The following is a 15,732-nucleotide window of genomic DNA, read 5'->3' as shown; positions in this document are numbered from 1 at the left end:
CATCCTTAGGTCCACACCTCTGGCCCTCCTGAATATATTTGAATATTTCTTTTTCTTCCTTTCTTTTTATTTCCTCACATACCAGTTCCCTTACCATTATTTTGATGGAGATTTTTTGCTCAGTAAAGAAAACATCTGGCAGAGGACAAGAATAAAGCACTCACTGAGAGCACAACAATCCTAGGAATTCTCAACTGGATTTCTCCAGGGCCAGTAAGAACTATCCCCCAGGTCAAAGGGCACACCACGGGGATTCAGGGAGGGCTCTAAATCCAAACCTCAAACTTGGCTCCACTACACTCTGCACACGTGGCAGGCATCTAGAATTGTCAAAAGGAAAGTACAGCATACCAGTAAACTGACTTGTTCATACCAAGAAGTATCAGCACAGGAGATGAGAAAATACACTGAGCTCAGAGCATAGCTCAATCTAGTAACTGAGAAACACGATCACCACATGCATAGTGAAGTTACTTCAAGAGACTGTAGAAAGACTAAGAACCCAAAATACAATTTCCATCAACAAAATAAAGATATCCATTTAAGTCTCACTAATTTCTACGGTCTGAATTGCCCATTTAAGCAGATGTAAGGTTTGGTTTCTCACTGACATTAAAGCAATTATTGCAATATAGTACAAAAAACAAAACAAACAAAAACCCTGCATTTCTTAACACTGAAGCCTGAAAAAAATAAGGAAAACCTTCAGGTTAAAAAAATTTTTTTTCCCTCTAAAAGTAGTGGCTCATGCTTTTCCAAAACAGTTTGTTTAAAACTACTCATGAAAAAAATGTAGTTGCAATCATTTAATAAGAAGATGGAGAGGCAGAAAGACAGCTGGTATTAAGCTATCAATACCCAAGCTACCCCAACTGAAGACTAATTGCCTGATAAAATCACATAGATCTCAAAACAAAAACATCCAAAAATGCCATATTTATTAAGTGCCTACTGTGTGTCCAAGTACTTTACATACATGATCTTATTTGACACATTAATAAAAGAGGAAAATAAGGCTTAGATTAAGTGTTTTGCCCATTATAAGTGAGAACTTTCAACCCAGCTTTCTTGACTCCAAACCTATGCTCTTTAATATTGAAGACACTACAAAAGAAATTTTCTACAAGAAAGACTTGACTAGGAATGGATATGAGCTAATTTTCTTTAAAAATTATTACAAAGAGAGTTGACTGCTGCTCTGTATTCTCTATTATCACTATAACTGCATGACAAAGATAAGGTAAGGCACCACCTCTCCTAGTCTGCAATTAGTGCAAGCCAAGTTGATAATAAGTAAATGCCTATGGTCCTTGAGAGAGTCAGCAATGGATCCAGTCTCCTTTCTCCCATTTAAGGGTCTACATTCTTAGACCACTATCTCGAAGTGTTCTTATAACCAATATAATCAAACTCAATCTTTTTAAAGTAAAAGTAGCTTTGATTGGTGCTAATGCCTCTTTGATTATAACATTTTATAACTCATAATTCTCCTACTTATAAAACGTTACAGTAATTTTTATAGTCAATTACATGAGACTAATTTTCTTGGCTATTAATGATACCTGCTAGCCCAATGAAAGCATTAAAAAATAAAAGACAGTTGAAATGACCAAATGACCAGATCTCTATGAGATCTATTTTATAAAATGATATTAAACAGATCTAAACTTGGGGTAAAGAAGCATGAAATGTGAGAAAACATTTGCCAAATTTAAGATGCAGTTCAAACAGTAGAATAAATTACTATCTGTAGGCAGGGCCCAAGGATTAATCACATTGAAGTAAAAATATGCAAGACTTAACAACCATTTTAAAACATGTCTTTAGTGTCCCTGTTTGCTTTGTATATTCACTGTGTTAATATAAGATTAGATATTAGAATCTAATTAGAATTAATAGTGAAAGCATATCAGAACATCAAGAAAATCTGAGATCTGGGAAGAACCAGAACTGATGAGTTCTTATCCTTGAATTTAAACCCTTTAAAAATGTCAAACTTGGAACTGTTCTTTAGACCAAAGAACCATTATCCACACAGCTAAACATACACATAATAGAGAGCAAATACCACGATTCTCAAACTTTATTATGGTTTCAGATCTTATATCATGGTTGACTTTTTAAAATAAAGATTCTCAGTTGGGGTGGTCAGCATGTAAGGCTGCTCAAGATGAAGCTGAATTCTCAGGTCTTACAAGCAGGATTTCTAGAACTAAGAGAGAGGCAAACAGAGAAAGAGAGAGAGAGAGAGAGAGAAAAAAAAAGAGAGAGAAATAGAGAAAAAATAAGAAAAGAAAAAGGAAAGGAAATGGAGGGGGGAACCCCAACCATATAAAGAGATGCAAGTAAAAGAGAAGCAAGTCTTTGTTTTAAAATATATATTCCATATTTCAATCATGCAGTTGTTATATCTGACTTGAGAAAACATCATCCATACACAAGCAGAGTAAGATAGTACGCTCCTCGAAAAGGCGGAGGAGTGGCGGCTGCCCGAGCTGCGCACCGCAACGCGCTCCTTCCCGCTCCCCCACACCGGCACCGGCCCACTGACCCACTCATCTCACCGGCTGTAGAAAATGGTGAAAGAAACCACTTATGATGTTTTGGGGGTCAAACCCAATGCCACCCAAGAAGAACTGAAAAAGGCTTACAGGAAACTGGCCTTGAAGTACCACCCTGATAAGAATCCAAATGTAGGAGAGAAGTTTAAACAGATTTCTCAAGCTTTCGAAGTGCTCTCTGATGTAAAGCGGATTATATGACAAAGGAGGAGAGCAGGCAATTAAAGAAGGTGGAGCAGGTGGTGGTTTGGGCTCCCCCATGGACATCTATGATATGTTTTTTGGAGGAAGAGGCAGGATGCAAAGAGAAAGGAGAGGTAAAGATGTTGTGCATCAACTCACAGTAACCTTAGAAGATTTATGGTGCAAAAAGAAAACTAGATCTGCAAAAGAATGTGATTTGTGACAAATGTGAAGGCCGAGATGCTAAGAAAGGAGCAATAAAGTGCTGTCTCAATTGCCGAGGTACTGGAATGCAAATAAGAATTCATCAAATAGGACCTGGAATGGTTCAGCAAATTCAGTCTGTCTGCATGGAGTGCCAGGGCCATGGGGAGCAGATCAGTCCTAAAGATAGATGTAAAAGCTGCAATGGAAGGAAGATAGTTTGAGAGAAGAAAATTCTAGAAGTTCATATTAACAAAGGCATGAAAGATGGCCAGAAGATAACATTCCATGGTGAAGGAGACACCAAGAACCAGGACTGGAGCCAGGAGATATTATCATCATTTTAGATCAGGAGGACCATGCTGTTTTACTCGACGAGGAGAAGACCTTTTCATGTGTATGGACATACAGCTGGTTGAGGCATTGTGTGGCTTCCAAAAGCCAATATCTACTCTTGACAACCGCACCACAGTCATCACTTCTCATCCAGGTCAGATTGTCGAGCGTGGAGATATCAAGTGTGTGCTAAATGAAGGCATGCCAATTTATCATAGACCACATTAAAAAGGTCACATCATCAATGAATTTAAGGTAAACTTTCCTGAGAATGGCTTTCTCTCCCCTGATAAACTCTCTTTGCTGGAAAAACTCCAACCTGAGAGGAAGGAAGTGGAAGAGACTGATGAAATGGACCTGGCAGAACTAGTGGACTTTGATCCAAATCAGGAAAGACGGCGCCATTACAATGCAGAAGCATATGGGGATGATGAACATCATCCTCGGGTTGAGGTTCAGTGTCAGACCTCCTAATGGGGCCAGTGAATAACACTCACTGCTGGCGTTTTATTTGCAGTAGTGATTGAGTGAAGGACTATAATCATAACATGCTCACTACTTGCTATTGTTTGTTTTAATATTCAACTATAGTAGTGTTTTAAAAGTTAAATGAAGAATAAACTCAAATATAAAAGCGCTGACTTTGCCCTGTATGTATGATGACTTCAGTGTGCAAGATAAGTTTAATACTTGTAAAAACTACTTTAAAAAATTTCCCCTAGCATGTGTTAGGCCATACTTTGTAACTGATTTCAGCTATGTACATGGAATAGCTTAGACTGAAATGCCAGGTATATGTATTGGCTTCAGTGTATGACCCTTAATTGTTCAGCTATGAAGTTAAAACTGTATTTAACTGGCAGTCAAAGAATGTGTAGAGAAGTATTGGTCTGTATAGTGGTATTAACTGGGATTCATTGTGATCCCTCTGCATTTATTCTATTGCCTCAACTGTTACTTGAAGATGGCATGCTATATAATTTAATTTAGCCTGTGGTAGCAATGATAGAAATGATACCTTTCTAAAGAAGGGGTTTATCATATAACATGCTGCTTCTTGAGGGCTTGCATTTGTAGAACTGCATTCCCTTCTGCTGGGCCATCTTTTTTTAATATATCTAGTTATTGGTCCTGGTTACTTTTTTTTTTTCCTTCTCTTTGGACCACAGTAAGCCTTAAAAGTAGTGACTTCTGGAGCAGGGTAACTTAGAGGCTGGAGTGATAAGACCTTTACACGAAGAAGTAATTTGCATGTATGAGTTAGGAAGGTGTTTTGCAGGTATATTACAGGCTTACTTTAAACCATTTAACTTATGCTCCAAAGAAACTGTAATTTAATGTTGGTAGTATAGCAAATTATGAATAGCTTTAATTGTATGTTTAAAGTCATATTCTCACAAGCTTAAATCTGGATATCAGAATTAAGCAATTCTTGAAATGTATGAATGTCTCCTTAATATACTGATTACAAAGCAAAAAAAAAAAAAGAATACTAGTTCGTTCAGACCTGCAGTGAGAGATCACTACCTATTAAACATAAACTTTAATAGTTCATTCCAATGAGATGAAAATACATCTTGCTTCCATTCATCATTTAGAAAGGCAGAGAGAGGCTGTGTCTGAACAGATCTAAACTTCATCTGATAATGGGAATTCCCTGGTGGTCCAGTGGTTAGGACTCCGTGCTTCTACTGCCAAGGGCCCGGGCAAGCTGCGCTGTGCGGCCAAAAATAAATAAGCAAATAAATAAAGGCTTGGGGCTTCCCTGGTGGCGCAGTGGTTAAGAATCTGCCTGCCAATGCAGGGGACACGGGTTCAAGCCCTGGTCTAGGAAGATCCCACATGCCGCGGAACAACTAAGCCCATGCGCCACAACTACTGAGCCCACGCCCTAGAGCCTGCAAACCACAACTGCTGAGCCCACGCACCACAACTACTGAAGCCCACATGCCTGGAGCCCTGCTCCGCAACTAGAGAAGCCACCGCAATGAGAAGCCCGCTCACCACAACAAAGAGTAGCACCCGCTCACCCCAACTAGAGAAAGCCCACGCGCAGCAACAAAGACCCAACGCAGCCAAAAATAAATAAATAAAATTTGAAAATAAAGGCTTTTTAAAAAATAATAATAAACTTAATCTGATAATAAAGACAATAAAGTGGTTGTTCTTGGCCCCCTGTACAGGAATATTTAACAGCACTTAGGCTGTATATTTACATATTATATTTAAGGCATCATTTTAAATAACCTTTCATATCACTGCATATTTCAGAGGCTAAATTATATAACAAAAACACAAACAGGTAGCATCTTATTTATGTCAATAAGATCAATTCATTTCCACCTGATAAGTTAGGTCGAAAGTGCTGGTCTCAAGTTCAAGTCAAAAGTGAGTTCAGGGGGCTTCCCTGGTGGCGCAGTGGTTGAGAGTCCGCCTGCTGATGCAGAGGACGCAGGTTTGTGCCCCGGTCTGGGAAGATCCCACATGCCGCGGAGCGGCTAGGCCCGTGAGCCATGGCCGCTGAGCCTGTGCGGCCGGAGCCTGTGCTCCGCAACGGGAGAGGCCACAACAGTGAGAGGCCCGCGTACCGCAAAAAAAAAAAAAAGTGAGTTCAGTGACCTGAATTTCATTTCCACATTAGTGTGGTACAATTTTTCATGATACTTGGAGGCTGCAGGAAATCCCAGGAATATTGTAACGGAATGAAGTTCAGTTATTGTACAAACTACCGAAGAAAAACTTCATAGTGTAGGTCATTTTCCTTTATTGTAAATTTAACAGAAAGTTAACACTGGCTCTCTCCCACAAAACTCTGAGGCCAAGTCAAATTATATGTAGGCTAGCCTATCAGCACTACTTTCCTTCACTGCTCTTTTAACTCCCTCTTTCCCCATCTTCTCCTGCAGCAGCACAGGGACTACTCACTCACCAGAACACATGCCCAAGTATGAAATGAGTGTGAACCTGCAACAGTGGCAGGGGTGAGGTAGTGTGACATTTTGCAACCAAAGGAAGGTATTGAAGAACTCATATTCTCTTCTGAACAATGGTAAATATTTAACTTAAGAATTCAAGGCAAGGGAAAGAGAACATTCTGGTTATCACAAATTTGCAACCTTTATCATCGCTTTCAAGATTTTTATATTATTTTTTTAATTTGCTTTGTTGCCTATTAAATCAAATTTATCTGTTCACTTCTTTAATAAGGCACACAATACAACAGAGATTTGAATAGACCTCAGTTTAAGTTACAACTAACACATAATTCCTTTCCCACCTTGTTACAGCTATGAATCTGAAGACTGGAGACTCCTCAATTACCCACATAAAACAGAAAAGAAAAGCAATAATGCCATAGATAGGTATAAATAGTCCCTTAAGTAAGGGAACGCTTCCTCTGTACCCTGAGAGTTGGAACATTTACTACCTCATATCCAGTCCACCAACAAATCCCATGTTATACACATACACCTAACCTGACTTAAGTTTCTTTTCTTTTTGTGTGTGTTCAATATATCTTCCCTAAGTTATACATGCAAAACTATGCATAGTTAAGTTATACATAAACAGTTTATTATGAGAAACAACCGTTTCCTCCTCTCCCCTTTCTCCCCAAATCCTGCTCCCCAGAAGCAACCACTCTTTTGATGTTTACATCTTTATCGCTACATACCATGCTTATGTGTGCTACTGCTTATTTCTTTAGGTTTTTTTAATTGTGGTAAAATTTATGACATAAAATTTTCCATTTTAACCATTTTTAACTGTACAGTTCTGTGGCATTAGGTACATTCACCTTGTTGTACAACCATCACCACCACCCATCTTTAGAACTTCTTCATCTTCCCCAACCAAAACTCTGTACCCATTAAACATTAACTCCTCATCCCTTTTACTGCTAGCCCCTGGAAACCATCATTCTACCTTCTGTCTTTATGAATTTGACTACTTCAGAACCTCAGATAAGTGGAACTATACAATATTTGTCCTTTCATGCCTGGCTTATTTCACTTAGCATAATGTCTTCAAGGTTCATTCATGTTGTAGCATGTGTCCAAATTTCCTTTTTTAAGGCTAAAAAATATTCCATTATATGTATATACCACATTTTGTTTATCCATCCATCAATGGACACTAGGATTGTTTCTGCCTTTTGGTTATTGTGGGGTTTTTAAGTTCTAAGCATTATCTATTGACTTTCCACCATGGAAGACGGGGGTTTAAGGTCTCTTTCACATTCCGTTTTTTTTTGCGGTACGCGGGCCTCTCACTGTTGGGGCCTCTCCCGTTGCGGAGCACAGGCTCCGGACACGCAGGCTCAGCGGCCATGGCTCACGGGCCTAGCCGCTCCGCAGCATGTGGGATCTTCCCAGACAGGGGCACGAACCCGCATCCCCTGCATCGGCAGGCGGACTCTCAACCACTGCACCACCAGGGAAGCCCTCTTTCACATTCTTAACACCAGCACCAAATATCTGTGCAGTGTCCATTCACGTATCCCTCTACAACAGAGATAAACCAATGGATTAATTACCTATATTAACTTTTAGCATTTAATTATTATAACTGTATAAATGCAATACATAGCCAAGCCATATAATATATTGTTCTTAACCTCTAAAGACATTTAGGATTTTCACTTTGTCCTCTGGCTTCTGAAAATTCACAATATGCCTTGATATAAGTCTCTTTTCACGCCTTTTGTTGGATAGTTGGTGGGTCCTTTAATCTGCATGTTCATGTCTTAGAATTTTGGAAATTTTCCCATATTATTTCTGTGATGAATTCCTTCCCTTCATTTTTGCTTTATTTTTCTAGAATGCTTAGTATTCAAATGCTGGATCGCCTAGACTGCCCCTTAATATTCTTATATCTTTTCTATTTCCCATGTTCTATCTCTTTTTCTTTTTACTCTTCCCTCTGGAATATATTTTTAACTTTATTTTCCAAACCCTCCTTTAAGTGTTTTCTGCTATCATATTTTTAATTTCTAAAATTCTTTTTGTTCTCTGCACTTCTCCTTTTATGCAGCATTCTGATCTTGCTTTTTACATGTAATTTATTTTCTATTATCTTTCTAATACTACTGACAATAGTTTGGGTTTTTTTGCCTTTTAGGTTTTCCTCTTCTTGCATAGTCCCTATCTTCTGCTTCTTTGTATGTGTTTGTTCTGACTCTACTTTCATGTTAGAATCTTTTCTCAAATATCTGGTGATCCTTAGCCATCTGCTCAAATTTTAAATTGGGAAACTAAAAAGCTGACTGAATGTACATCAGTCTAGTCTACTGTGGCCTTCAAAGTGATCTGACTTGCCCTTTTTACTGGGGACTACTCAGTGGACATATCTTTAGGATACTTCTCTTGGGCTAATCATATTATTCAGAGTATTCAGATTATCTTCCAATCTCACACCTGAAGGGTATAAGCCTGGTTCTGGGAACCAAATCAGAAAAGAGGGCTGTGAGATTTAGGATAAATCTCAGTATTTAGTATATAAACTTTCACTGTTTTCAGTTTGTGTCTATTGTTCTCTGATCTTCAGCTAGAGTTGGGATCAGGTAGTTAACTGATAGGAAAAAGCTGGGGAAGGAATCCAGATGTCTAACTGGTTCTGAAATAGACATTCAACCAATCTTCCTGTTTGGCCATCAATTTTACCCCCTTTCCCTGATGCCAGCAATTTCTTAAACATAGGGGTTCTGCAAAACACTAAAAATTGGGTTGTTCTCATTTTCTTCTACTACTGGTTTAGGACTGAGTTTTCTTGGATATGTTAGGACAATTATCACACATCTTTTTACTTTCCAATTTCTAAAAAATGTTGCTATCACCTGCTCTCCTAGAGTCTTTATGTTTGGGAGCTCGTGTTTTTTAAAAAAATTCCCTTAGCTGTTGTTTTTATGAGTTTGGAGAGGTGGAAGATAGAAATATATGTGTTCGACCCACTATCTTTAACAAGAAGTTAATTTGATCACTTCTTAGTACCTCCACAGTATTTTCAGATAGTTTCAAAATCCATTCAAAGTGCAATTTTAATGTTTTCATATACTTAAGAATATAATTGGAATAAGAGGATATACCTTAGAATATTAAAAAAAAAAGGATGGCTTTTCCTGAAAAATGTTAAGGTGTAGGTACATTAAATTTAATTAAATACACAATTAAGAGTAATTAGTTGATTTATTAACTATCTACTATGACCAAGCACTATGCTAGCAAGGTGCTGAAGATATAAAGGTAAAAAACATACCTCTGTCCTTACAGAGACCATAAACTGGTTGGGAAGACAGATAAGTAAAGCAGCAGTCATGCTAACAGCATTCCCTAGTGCCATGAGATGCTACCTTGGAGGGCCCTAGTGGCTCTCTACCTTCCCCATTCTCAAAGCTTAGCAATGAACTGGTAAAACTAGTTACTAACTCAATAGACTGAGTCAGCTCATCTGAAGAATACTAAGTCTCTTTAGCTAATCTAAGAGGCATTGATAGAATTCCCCTAGCCAAGTCACTTCTCTGACCAGCAAGGATCCACCTAGTACATATTGACTAGATGTTCTTGCCCTTCTCCCAGCTTCCCTATCAATATTACAAGAGCAGGGTCCTTCTCCTGAGGCATGTCCCACTGTTTATACAGCAAAGTTGAACCCATCAGGTCCCTCCACAAAATGACAGGAAGATGGTATTCTCAGGCACTGTTCTGACCTTTCTGCCTATAAGGTTTACTGAGGAAAAGTTACTTTATACCTATATGGCATAATACTAATTTGTGTGTGTCTATGCCTCTTGTATAACACTACCTTTATCACTTATTAAATTCTTATACTATACATTTGGGTCAATTTCTGTTCTTGTATTCTGTTCTACTCAGCAGTTTATTCTTATGATACCATATTGTTTTAAATTAAGTATTACTGCTTTCTAGTACAAGCCAAGGCTCAGTAAAAGGAATATTCTCAAAAGAATTTAATCTTAAAATAACTGAAACATATATATATATATATATATATATATGCATATATGTAGTATATTTGTGAGAGATGGTGTAAGTATTGCAATAGCTGCTGTTCCTCTAAAGTAATGGTCTATTTTAGGATGAGCACACTAAAAATCCATGTTCACAAATTATACTGAGAACCCATATGACAATTTTCTCTTAAAATTTAATAACAAGAAAATTTCTCCTGATAAGCTGGTATGCTTTGCTTAGCCAAAGCAAATAAATAATATGTTTATTATATATATACACACCATATAGTTTCCTTTTTATCCTGAAGAAAACTCAAAAGCAAACTGTAATATTGCCATCAAATTAGATTTAAGGAATAAATTCTCTTTCTTCTTTCACTCAACATGAATCAAGGGTCATTGATCTTTTAAATTTAATTGTCATCTTTTTAACTGAACTCAGGTTCAAAATATTTTAGAAGTGTATACAATAGAAATAATTTTTATGGTAAGGAGAAAAAAATGATTAAAAATGAGATCTAATTCAAGGCTGAAAATTGTCACAGAAAATTGAATTTTAGGAATAAAATTAAAAGTAGTTCAATCATCAAGTTTAACTCTAATTTTAATCTTCCCCTTCTCCATACTCTTAGAATCTATTTACGTTCACCATTCATCTAGGATGGTTCTTTTTCTTTCTTTCTTTTAATTTAACATGTATTATAAGCCTGGGACTAAGCTAAGTACTTGATTTCCCTAAATATTTCCACATCTTTTCAAAGAAGATTAAAAATTCCAACTGTACAGTTGTGAAGACTGAATGTGATGTTTAGTAACTTGCCCACTGTCATACAGCTAGCAAATGACAAATCTAGGAGTCTAATCCAAACTCCAAAGTCTATTCTGTTAACTATCATATTACTGAACAGTAAACTAAATCCCTACTATCCTCTTCAGATTCTAAAATTGTACTATCTATCATAAGCTACTCTGATTGTTGCCTACTTCAAGAATCCCATATAACACAGCTCTCACATTCCCCCACCTTACCCGCAGGCCATCCACATCATCAAAGAATAAGGAGCAAGAATTAGTACAAACACAAAAATACCAAAATCAAGAAGAAAAGAAAATAAAAAGTAAATCCAGGAACACCAAACCAAGTGAGCACCAACTTCTTTGACTCCAAAGGCCATATTCTGTGGAAGTTTTGCATAGCATCCAGCGCAAAAGAGATTTCAACAGCAATACTGCTTTTACTTGGCAGTCATTGCATGGCCTATGTGAACTCAGTTGGTAGTACTATGCCTGATTTAAGTCAAAGATGTTCTACACAATAAATAAAACAGCACATTTTGCTCTAGTCAAGACTTAATCAAAGAAAGTCAAGGGCTGACAGAACCATGGTGACAGTTAATCTCACCCAAGGAGCAGTTTCTTTAAAACTAGTTACTAAAGGAAGAATGCCTGGGGAGCCTTCCATTTCTTTTATAAGCAACCAGTTCCTGTTCTAAGCATCAGTCATATAACCTATATAATTTGGCAAAGCCAAGTTAGAATTTTAAAAGTAAGTAAATCCTTCCCTTTGTTAAAGGGCCCCACATAGAAATCAACCTAGCCAAGAATGTTTACCTTACAAATGTTATTTAGTCCCACAAAGCCTAAGGCAAACTAACCAAAATAACAAATACAGAACTTCCCTCCTGCACAAATCAATTCCATAACAAGTGAATTACAGAAATCAATTGCAAAAGGAGAACTAAAAAACAGCAGACAATTAACGAAGAACTACTTTAGACATTTTTTATAAAACAGTTCAAGCTAAGCTGATTATTTAAAAATAAGACATACACAGTATTTTGGAAGCACACTGTAAGAATATCAACACAGAAAATGGAACAGGATAAAAGGGAGGGTTTTTCTACTTGCTTTAACTATGGCTCTACTTCCCATGGAAGACTCATAGGTGGGTCCATTAAATGCTTTCATTACAATACCGTGTTAAAAAGATAATATACAGGAACATGAAACGTTTTTTTTGTAAAATAAGACCGCTTGACTTAAAATTCGACATGGTAATACACAGTAGAATGGACAATTTTTAAATTCCTCCTCAGATTCTGCTATATGATTGAACTTCTTCTATCCTAGTTTTCATACTTATACATTTTTCTTACTTTTCTGCAGCTTCCCAGGTATTGTATATTGGAAGACAAGTGAAAGACTCAGAAACTTCTAGCTTGACACCTTTTAAACCAGACTGACTATACCATTGTTTCCTAGACCCAAAGGCAAAATTAAAATAAAAATGTACAGTTTAGTAAAAAGTAATTCTATTCAAGACCAAAATAACAGAGTGTATTAGTTTTCTACTGCTGGGTAACATACTACTATAAACTTAGTGACTTGAAACTACACACAATTATTATCTAAGTTTCCATGGGTCAGGAATTCAACATGTTTTTGCTGGGCCTTCTGCTCAGGGTCTCGACAGGCTGAAATCATGATGTCAGTCAGGTCTGTGGTTTCATCTGGAGCTCACAGTCTTCTAAGTTCACTCATATTGTTGGCAGAATCCAGTTCCTTGTGGTTGTAGGACTCAGGTCCCCATTTTCTTGCTGACTGTCGGCTGGGGATAGCTCTCAGCAACTCAAGGCTGCCTACAGTTCCCTGCCGTGTGGCCCCCTCCAAAACATGGCATTCTGTTTCTTCAAGACCAATAGTAAAGCATCTGCTGCAGTTTTTAATCTCTCTAACTTTATATCTGACCTCTAGACCCTCTTTTAAAGGTTCTCACCTTACATATTAGGTTCACACGCTCAAGGGAGAGGATTTTACAAGATGCACAGACCAGGGGGCAGGAATCCTGGGGACCATCTTAGAATTCTGCCTACCACATGTAATCAAAGCAAAAAGCTTCCTACAGATAAAGCTTTATCCAGAGACAATATAATAGTTGGAATACAGAGAAATGTATAAACTACATATCCTTCAGGTCATCCTCAAACAGTATTTTTGCATCATCCTCAAATAGTATTTTTTGCATCATATCTCTTGATAAAACTGGACAACAAACAGTTTGAGATTATAATCTCAGGTAAAAGTTTGGAGCCACATTTGCTCATTAAACCCTAATTAGGGTGGAGTCCTTCTGGTAGTTTAACTGGTATATCCCAAAGATAAGCCAATCTACCAACTGCCTCCATCATTTCATTGTACTAAGGACAAAGCCCCACCCATGGGTCAATGCAGCAACTCAGGATAGGGTAAGTGGAAGAAGAAAACGGGAGATGTCCACCAAGAAAAAGCACAATCATTTATATAATTTCCAGAAGCTCCCAGACCAACTATCAATATTAAGTGATATTTTCAAATCTGTTTTCTTGTATGATTCTAAAGGTCACTTAGAATTTTTTTTAAGGAAAAGAACACATTTTTAAGGCCAAAACTGCAGTTGCTGAACTAAAACTGATGATGATGATAAAGTTCTGAATAGTGGCATAGACAATGCTAAAAACTGGATTAGTAAATTAGAAAGCAAACATATGGGGAGAAATGTCAAAGAGATGAAATTGTGAAGAAAAACAGACAAGAGACATGGAAATATGTATTTTTCTAAGCTCTGTAATAGCAGGTTGTAGCAGACTAGCTAGGTATTCGCCAAACGCATTTCCTCTTTCTCCTGGTCACACAGATAGACTATATTTCTAATCCTCGCTTGCAGTGTATGAGCTTCTGCTGATGTAATGTTGGCAGCAGTCATATGTATCACTTACAAGCCTGGTCAATTAAAAAAAAAAAATCTCCAGGCATTATTTACTTTTTTCTCTACTGCTGTAACATTGAAAGCCACATGTTGAAGTGATAGAGCCACAAGTTGGAAGAGTCCTGGATCGCTTCACAGTCACTTAAAGAAGAGCTACCCAACCAGGAACATCCATTTTGGACGTCACATGAGCGAAAAATAAAATTTCTACGGTGAGATTTTAGAGCTTAGCTATTACAACAGGCATCATTATTTAAAGAAACAGGCACTGGCATTGGAAGAATGGTGTTGCCATAACAAAAAAACCTAAAATAAATGACATCAGTTTAGAGGTCAGGCAGTAGGCCACAAGAATATATATTTAGCAAGTCAAAGGCCTGAAAAGCCCTGTGATACTGTGGCAAAACAACTGGCAAAACTGGAACCTGTAATAAATGAAAAGGCACACCGCGTGTCTATTGGGTCTGTAGCTCTATATGTGAATGTAGAGAGAGAGTTATAGTGTATATTGGCATTTGCTTTCTGCTTTTAGCAAGGTTTTACACAAAAACGATGAGCACAGAATTTCCTACTTTGAAAACTGAAATTACAGGGAATAGCACAAGGTCAGAAACTTGGGCCTCAGAGGGTTAGAAAGCTGAACACATATAGATCCCAAATAGTAAAAGAAAAAGATGGTAAATTTTGAGCAATTAAGTCCAAAGAAGACCTCCTTGAACAAAGTGACTTAATCCTGAGGCAAAAATTAGATTCAGGTATGGTTTTCTTACCCGTTATTTCATATAGCCTCCAAGTAGGGCCTAAGTAAGAAAGAGACATGAGGCAAGGGTTATGCTCCCCCAACTCTACTACCTCCCCAAACAGAGAAGAAGAAAAAAAATCATTCCTGAAAGTTATATTTAGAAAAGAACAGTGGGTATGGTATCTAAATAGAACCTATTGGAAAGAGACAGATCAGAGGTCTACTAAGTTTTGAGTTAACTATAATGTCAAAACCCCACAAATCTGGACTAAATAAAACTTTGTTCAGAACCTTAAAACAACCCTTGGGCTCCTAAACTTGTAGAAGCAGAAAGTAAGCACTGAAAGATAGAGATATAAATGTGGTTGTAGATATAAGAGTAAATGTAGATGTATGTGTATATCTACAGAGAGAGAGAGAAAAATCTTCAAATGAAGGTATATTCCCCAGCACACACTTCAGAAATGTACACAGAAAAAAATAGGGAAAGAAAAACTAAGATGCAGCCAAGAGCCCAGGAGCACAATGGGCAAAGGAGTTCTTTCCACAGAATCAACATCTAGACAAGGAAGTTCCCCTACTACTAAGGCAGAAAGATTTCCCAATGATGGCCCAAAAGGATTACATGATTGGCTATGAAGCAGGTAATACTGTACATCTCCTGTTCTTCCCTTTTCTAAATGGAAGTTTTTGTTGTAGCTATTCTGTTCTAGCTTCTCCATGGTATACTGAGGGTGGGAGGGCCACAGGTGCAGATAACCTATCTTAGTTCCTGGTCATCAGCCCACTGAAGAGCCACATCTGGATCTGATGGAGAGTACTGAGCATCCCTGGAAGATATCATACTTTGAGATGGATGTAGTAACTAGATGGGATATTGAGTTGTATTCCTTAGGGAAGGGACAAGTATGTTCTATGGATGAGAGGAAGAGTGAACAGATATGGAATTCCCTGATGGCGCAGTGGTTAAGAATCCCCCTGCCACTGCAGGGAA

General features: G+C 37.6%; 1 protein-coding gene and 1 pseudogene across 4 annotated transcripts in view; one reads left to right on the top strand and one right to left on the bottom strand.

Moving 5' to 3' along the window:
* The window catches only part of EXOC6B (exocyst complex component 6B), a 715,924-nt gene that overhangs the window by 587,299 nt on the left and 112,893 nt on the right, over positions 1–15,732 (bottom strand). The window lies entirely within an intron of this gene.
* Positions 2,577–3,758, top strand: LOC136133935 (dnaJ homolog subfamily A member 1 pseudogene; annotated as a pseudogene).

Source organism: Phocoena phocoena, chromosome 14, assembly GCF_963924675.1.
Source record: "Phocoena phocoena chromosome 14, mPhoPho1.1, whole genome shotgun sequence".
In the NCBI taxonomy this organism is placed as follows: Eukaryota; Metazoa; Chordata; class Mammalia; order Artiodactyla; family Phocoenidae; genus Phocoena; species Phocoena phocoena.
This window is presented reverse-complemented; position numbering and strand designations above follow the sequence as displayed.